We start from the raw sequence: 5,953 nt of genomic DNA, 5'->3' as shown, positions 1-5,953 counted from the left end.
CGCCTTTAAGACCATGACCTGGTCTCCTACTTTGAAGGAATGCTCTCTGGCATGTTTATCATACCAGGCTTTTTGCTCTTTTTGAGCATCCTGTAAGTTTTCTCTAGCAAGGGCTAAAGAGGTTCGGAGGGTGTTTTGTAGGTTGGTTACAAAGTCCAGAATGTTATTTCCTGGAGAAGGTGTAAATCCCTCCCATTGCTGCTTCACCAACTGCAATGGCCCTCTAACCTCACGGCCATATACAAGTTCAAATGGGGAAAACCCTAAACTGGGATGTGGTACAGCTCTGTAGGCAAAGAGCAACTGCTGCAACACTAGGTCCCAATCATTGGAGTGCTCATTTACGAATTTACGTATCATGGCCCCCAAAGTTCCATTAAACTTCTCCACCATGCCATTTGTTTGATGGTGGTAAGGAGTGGCAACCAAGTGATTTACCCCATGAGCTTCCCAAAGGTTTTCCATAGTTCCTGCCAGGAAATTAGTCCCTGCATCTGTGAGGATGTCGGAGGGCCAACCTACCCTGGCAAAAATGTCTGCTAGTGCCTGGCACACACTTTTACCCCTGGTGTTGCTTAGAGGTACTGCTTCCGGCCATCGGGTGGCAAAATCCATGAAAGTCAGTATGTACTGCTTTCCTCTGGCTGTCTTTTTCGGAAAAGGACCCAGAATATCCACAGCTACTCGCTGAAATGGAACTTCAATGATGGGGAGTGGCTGGAGAGGAGCTTTGACCTGGTCTTGGGGTTTTCCCACTCTTTGGCACACCTCACAAGACTGGACATACGTAGAAACATCCTTGCCCATTCCCTCCCAGTGGAATGACCCCACCAAACGGTCTTTGGTCCTGTTCACCCCAGCATGGCCACTAGGGTGATCGTGGGCTAAGCTCAAGAGCTTGGCCCGGTATTTAGTTGGAACTACCAACTGTCTCTGAGGATGCCAGTCTTCCTGGTGTCCACCAGAAAGAGTTTCCTTGTATAAAAGTCCTCTTTCTACAACAAACCTGGATCGATTAGAAGAGCTGAGAGGCGGTGGGTTGCTCCGTGCCACCCTCCAAGCTCTCTGGAGGCTTTCATCTACTTTCTGTTCAGTGTGGAACTGTTCCCTTGATGCTGGAGACATCAGTCCCTCATGGGATTGTGGACCTAGGCTTGGTCCCTCTGGAAGCGATATAGGGGATGGAGCTGTTTCTGTTGACTGTGAACCGCTCTCCGCTGGTGCACTATGTTGGGATTCAGGCTCCGGCTGAGCCTCTTGTGTCAGGTTATCAGCTGCTGCCAGTTCAGGGTCGGTGGGGCCCTCTGGTGTTGAGGTTGCAAGTACTGGATTCAGTGCTGACACGGGGTCTGGTGTTGGTTGTTCGGCTGGTTCCGGTTCTGGGACTGGTTCCGTCTGGGTCTCTGGGACTGGATCCACTACTGCTGTTGCAGACATTGGCCTGGGGTCCGGGTCCATCACCTCTGACTGGGTCCTGATAGAAGTTTCCAGAACAGAGCTAGGCCTCACGGCTTGTTTAGCCTGGCTGCGGGTGACCGTTCCCACCCTCTTGGCCTGCTTCACATGATTGGCCAAGTCTTCCCCCAACAGCATGGGGATGGGATAACCATCATAGACTGCAAAAGTCCACATTCCTGACCAGCCCTTGTACTGGACAGGCAACTTGCCTGTAGTCAAATTGAAAGAGTTGGACTTGAAGGGTTGAATCGTCACTTGGATCTCTGGGTTGATTAAATTGGGGTCCACTAAGGAAGCATGGATAGCTGACACTTGTGCTCCGGTGTCCCTCCACGCGGTGACCTTCTTCCCGCCCACACTCACAGTTTCCCTCCGCTCCAAGAGTATCTGGGAGATATCTGGGCCTGTGGACCTCTGGTGTGATTCCGGTGCAATGAACTGTAATCTGTTGGGGTTCTTGGGGCAGTTGGCCTTTACATGCCCCAGCTCGTTACATTTAAAACATCATCCAGCTGACGGGTCACTGGGGCGAGGAGGGTTGCTGGAGAACGGGGTGGTGGGACGATAAGGGGTCTGGAGGGTTCTTTGGGAGGTAGGTGGGGCCTTGGGCGGCCCCTGGTAATAGGGTGTGGTCTGGGGTGGTCCCTTCTGGTCTCCGCTCCACCTGCGACCAGTTTTCTTCTTCTCTGCCACCTCCACCCATCTGGCTCCAATCTCTCCTGCCTCGATTACAGTTTTGGGTTTCCCATCTAGGAAGTATCTTTCTATTTCCTCAGGAACACCCTCTAAGAATTGTTCCATTTGCATTAGGAAGGGCAAATTTAGTGGAGATTCAACACTTGCTCCTGATATCCAGGCATCCCAATGTTTCACAATGTGGTAGGCATGTCAGGTAAATGACATGTCTGGTTTCCACCTTAGGGCTCTGAACCTCCGACGAGACTGCTCAGGTGTTATCCCCATTCTGACTGTGACCTTGGATTTAAACAGTTCATACTTGTTCATGTGTTACTTTAGGCATTTCAGCTGCCACCTCAGCTAAGGGTCCACTGAGCTGTGGCCTCAGCTCTACCATGTATTGGTCAGTAGAGATGTTGTACCCAAGGCAGGCCCTTTCGAAGTTTTCTAAGAAGGCCTATCATCACCTGCCTTGTAGGTGGGGAACTTTCTGGGATGGGAAGTGGTACCTGGAGAAGGATTGCTAGGGTTTGTTGGTATATTCTGTTGGGCCTTTATCCTCTCCACCTCCTCCACATGCTTCCTCTCTTTTCCTTCTCCTCCTCCACATGCTTCCTCTCTTTTTCCTTCTCCTCCTCCAAATGCTTCCTTGCTTCCATTTCCCTCTTGTGGGCAGCCTCCTGTACCTCCTTCTCCAGCAGCATGAGTTCTATCTGTCTTTCATGTTCCCTTTGTTTTTCCTCAGCCTGAAATTTGGCTAATTCCAGCTGTAGTCGAGCTGCGGATTTGGTCATTCTAACCTCTCTGTTTTTAACTAACTTTACATCCGAGGTTTAGAAAGAAACAAACAAAACTTGGCTGTAAAATTTTGCTGTGCTGGAATAGAATACCTATTCTCTGAAAGTGATTGTCAGCCTACAGAAAAAGACAATTCCCTTGTCTCTGCTCTGGGCCCAAATTAAAGCAAAAAACCTCCAACTACTTGGAAACCTGCTTACCCAGCCCAAAGAAAAAGCAAATGGGTAGAACACACCCCCCCTATTTACTTTTAGGAAGAAAAGAAAAGAAAAAAAAACCTCTGGGTTGGAAGACTGTGAATTTCCCTGCAGGAGTTAAGTACCCTGCCTCCAGGCAAAGAAAACCTGCAATTCACAAAGATAATCCCCTTTTGTCTCTGCTTGGCCACAAAGCAGAGAAAAAACAAGCTGCTTTCAGTTTCAGCTGCTTTCTGGACTTCCTTTCCAAAGGAAAAAAAATTTCCTTTTTAAAATCTGTATTTCTAGTTCAAAAAATCTCAACTGGATCTCAAAATAATTTCAGGTTAATCCCACCACTATGCCACCATGTCAAGGTTCCTCCCCCACTCTGAACTCTATGGTACAGATGTGGGGACCTGCATGAAAAACCTCCTAAGCTTATCTTTACCAGCTTAGGTCAAAACTTCCCCAAGGTACAAAATATTCCACCCATTGTCCTTGGATTGGCCGCTACCACCACCAAACTAATACTGGTTACTAGGGAAGAGCTGTTTGGACACGTCTTTCCCCCCCAAATACTTCCCAAAACCTTGCACCCCACTTCCTGGACCAGGTTTGGTAAAAAGCCTCACCAATTTGCCTAGGTGACTACAGACCCAGATCCTTGGATCTTAAGAACAATGAACAATCCTCCCAACACTTGCACCCCCCCTTTCCTGGGAAATGTTGGATAAAAAGCCTCACCAATTTGCATAGGTGACCACAGACCCAAACCCTTGGATCTGAGAACAATGAAAAAGCATTCAGTTTTCTTACAAGAAGACTTTTAATAAAAATAGAAGTAAATAGAAATAAAGAAATCCCCCCTGTAAAATCAGAATGGTAGATCTCTTACAGGGTAATTAGATTCAAAAACATAGAGAACCCCTCTAGGCAAAACCTTAAGTTACAAAAAAGATACACAGACAGAAATAGTTATTCTATTCAGCACAATTCTTTTCTCAGCCATTTAAAGAAATCATAATCTAACACATACCTAGCTAGATTACTTACTAAAAGTTCTAAGATTCCATTCCTGGTCTATCCCCGGCAGAAACCAGCATATAGACAGACACACAGACCCTTTGTTTCTCTCCCTCCTCCCAGCTTTTGAAAGTATCTTGTCTCCTCATTGGTCATTTTGGTCAGGTGCCAGCAAGGTTACCTTTAGCTTCTTAACCCTTTACAGGTGAGAGGAGCTTTCCCCTGGCCAGGAGGGATTTCAAAGGGGTTTACCCTTCCCTTTATATTTATGACACACCCTTTATTCCATAACATAATTAAGGAAAATATTTCTCAATGAACTCTTCGTAAAAGGTCAGAAACAGCCAGTGTCCGCATCATGCTAAGGGCATTGGTATTTTCTTTAAATTTGCCAGACCAACCTAACTAACATCTAACAGACATTTGAACCTCTTCTTTTCACACCATTGCTCATCCTCAGGCTCTGCTTTGTCTCCAGACAGATCCATTCTCTTTCAGAACGGCCTTCCTCTTTCCATCTGTTTTGTTCATTGACATGTTGGAGTAAACACTCCCCTTCACTCTGTTCTCAGACAAACACTAGTATTAACTGTTTGCTACTGATGGGTTTAGAAAGCGTTTGTCGAGTGGAAGATGACATTTGTGGAGGATTGTTCCCAAGATCCAGTACTTTGTGTTCCAACATCTCCCAGCTTCCTTGGTGAAAATAAGACCAAGGTTTCCTTGCAATATAGAAGAAGAAAGCAGCTTTTCACCCCAGATGGGACTTGGACCCACAATCTCTGGCTTAGGAAGCCAATGCCTTATCCATTAGGCCACTGGGGCCCTGCTGCATAAGTGAAGGAGGGATGGAAATTCCCTCTCATAATTGCACATTCCTCACATTCACTTGGAACCAAATACTCCCTTTATGAACTTTACATAACTGTCTGCATCCCCTGGCTGCGAGGCAAAGGGCAGGTCACTGACAGAGCTGAGCACCACCTTTCTGCCAGCCATCTTTAGAGAAGAACCCCACCCTAGAGTCACACCTCCCTCCTCCAGCACCTCCATGTCTGTGGCTCTGAGTGCCAGTAGGCTGCTTAGTGGGCGAATCTGGGCTTGGAAGGGGGGTCAGGTCAGCCTGTAAGGAATAACCAGGTGGGGCAGACCCAGGGGGAGGCTGTGGGCTGCTGTACAATTGGATCAAGTGACAGCTGGCTGAGTTCCAGGAGATGAGGCTGCAGCTGGACGATTTGAGCAGGATCACCGAGTGAGGGGAGGGGCGGCCTCCCATGACATTTTTGTGGCCTGCAGGGAATGGAGACAAAGCAGGGGGATGCAGGGACTCAGGGCAGGACCCGCAGATCTGGTACTGCAGGGCTACAGTTGATGGAGGAGAGAGAGTCCTGCAAGAGGAAGCAGCCGGAGGGAAGCAATAAGTGCAGAGTGCTAGCCAGCCAGCTGAGAGTCACAGGGGTCCAGAAATGGAAATGCTAGCAGGTCCTATGGTGTAATGGTCAGCATGCAAAACTCTGAATCCTGCGATCTGAGTTCGAATCCCAGTGGGACTTCCTGGGTCTATGTTGGTTTGCTGCAAAGCTTTAGAGTTTAGGGTGCTTGGTTTCCGTGTCTCTGGGTGAATCAGAGTGAATTTTTTCCCTCTTCCTGGGCAACTGATGCCCACTGGAGATAGGTCTTTGGTCCAGCTGGTTCAAGGGTCTGGCCACAATAGGTTGGGGCCCTGGAACTTAACAGTCTGGCTAGAGACACCTGAACATTGTGTTTCTCAATGCTTCACCTGATGCTTACAAGTTTGGTCCTTCTACCTGCAGTTG

General features: G+C 48.0%; 1 non-coding gene across 1 annotated transcript; it reads right to left on the bottom strand.

The window, feature by feature from the left end:
• Positions 1–4,888: 4,888 nt before the first annotated feature.
• Positions 4,889–4,961, bottom strand: TRNAR-CCU (transfer RNA arginine (anticodon CCU)). Its single transcript has one exon. It is a non-coding gene; the product is annotated as a tRNA-Arg (tRNA).
• Between the last annotated feature and the right edge of the window lie 992 nt (positions 4,962–5,953).

The sequence above is a fragment of the Lepidochelys kempii genome, chromosome 22 (genome assembly GCF_965140285.1).
Source record: "Lepidochelys kempii isolate rLepKem1 chromosome 22, rLepKem1.hap1, whole genome shotgun sequence".
NCBI classification, from domain to species: domain Eukaryota; kingdom Metazoa; phylum Chordata; order Testudines; family Cheloniidae; genus Lepidochelys; species Lepidochelys kempii.
Note: the sequence above shows the minus strand (reverse complement) of the source record. Positions and strands in the feature narration are given on the sequence as shown.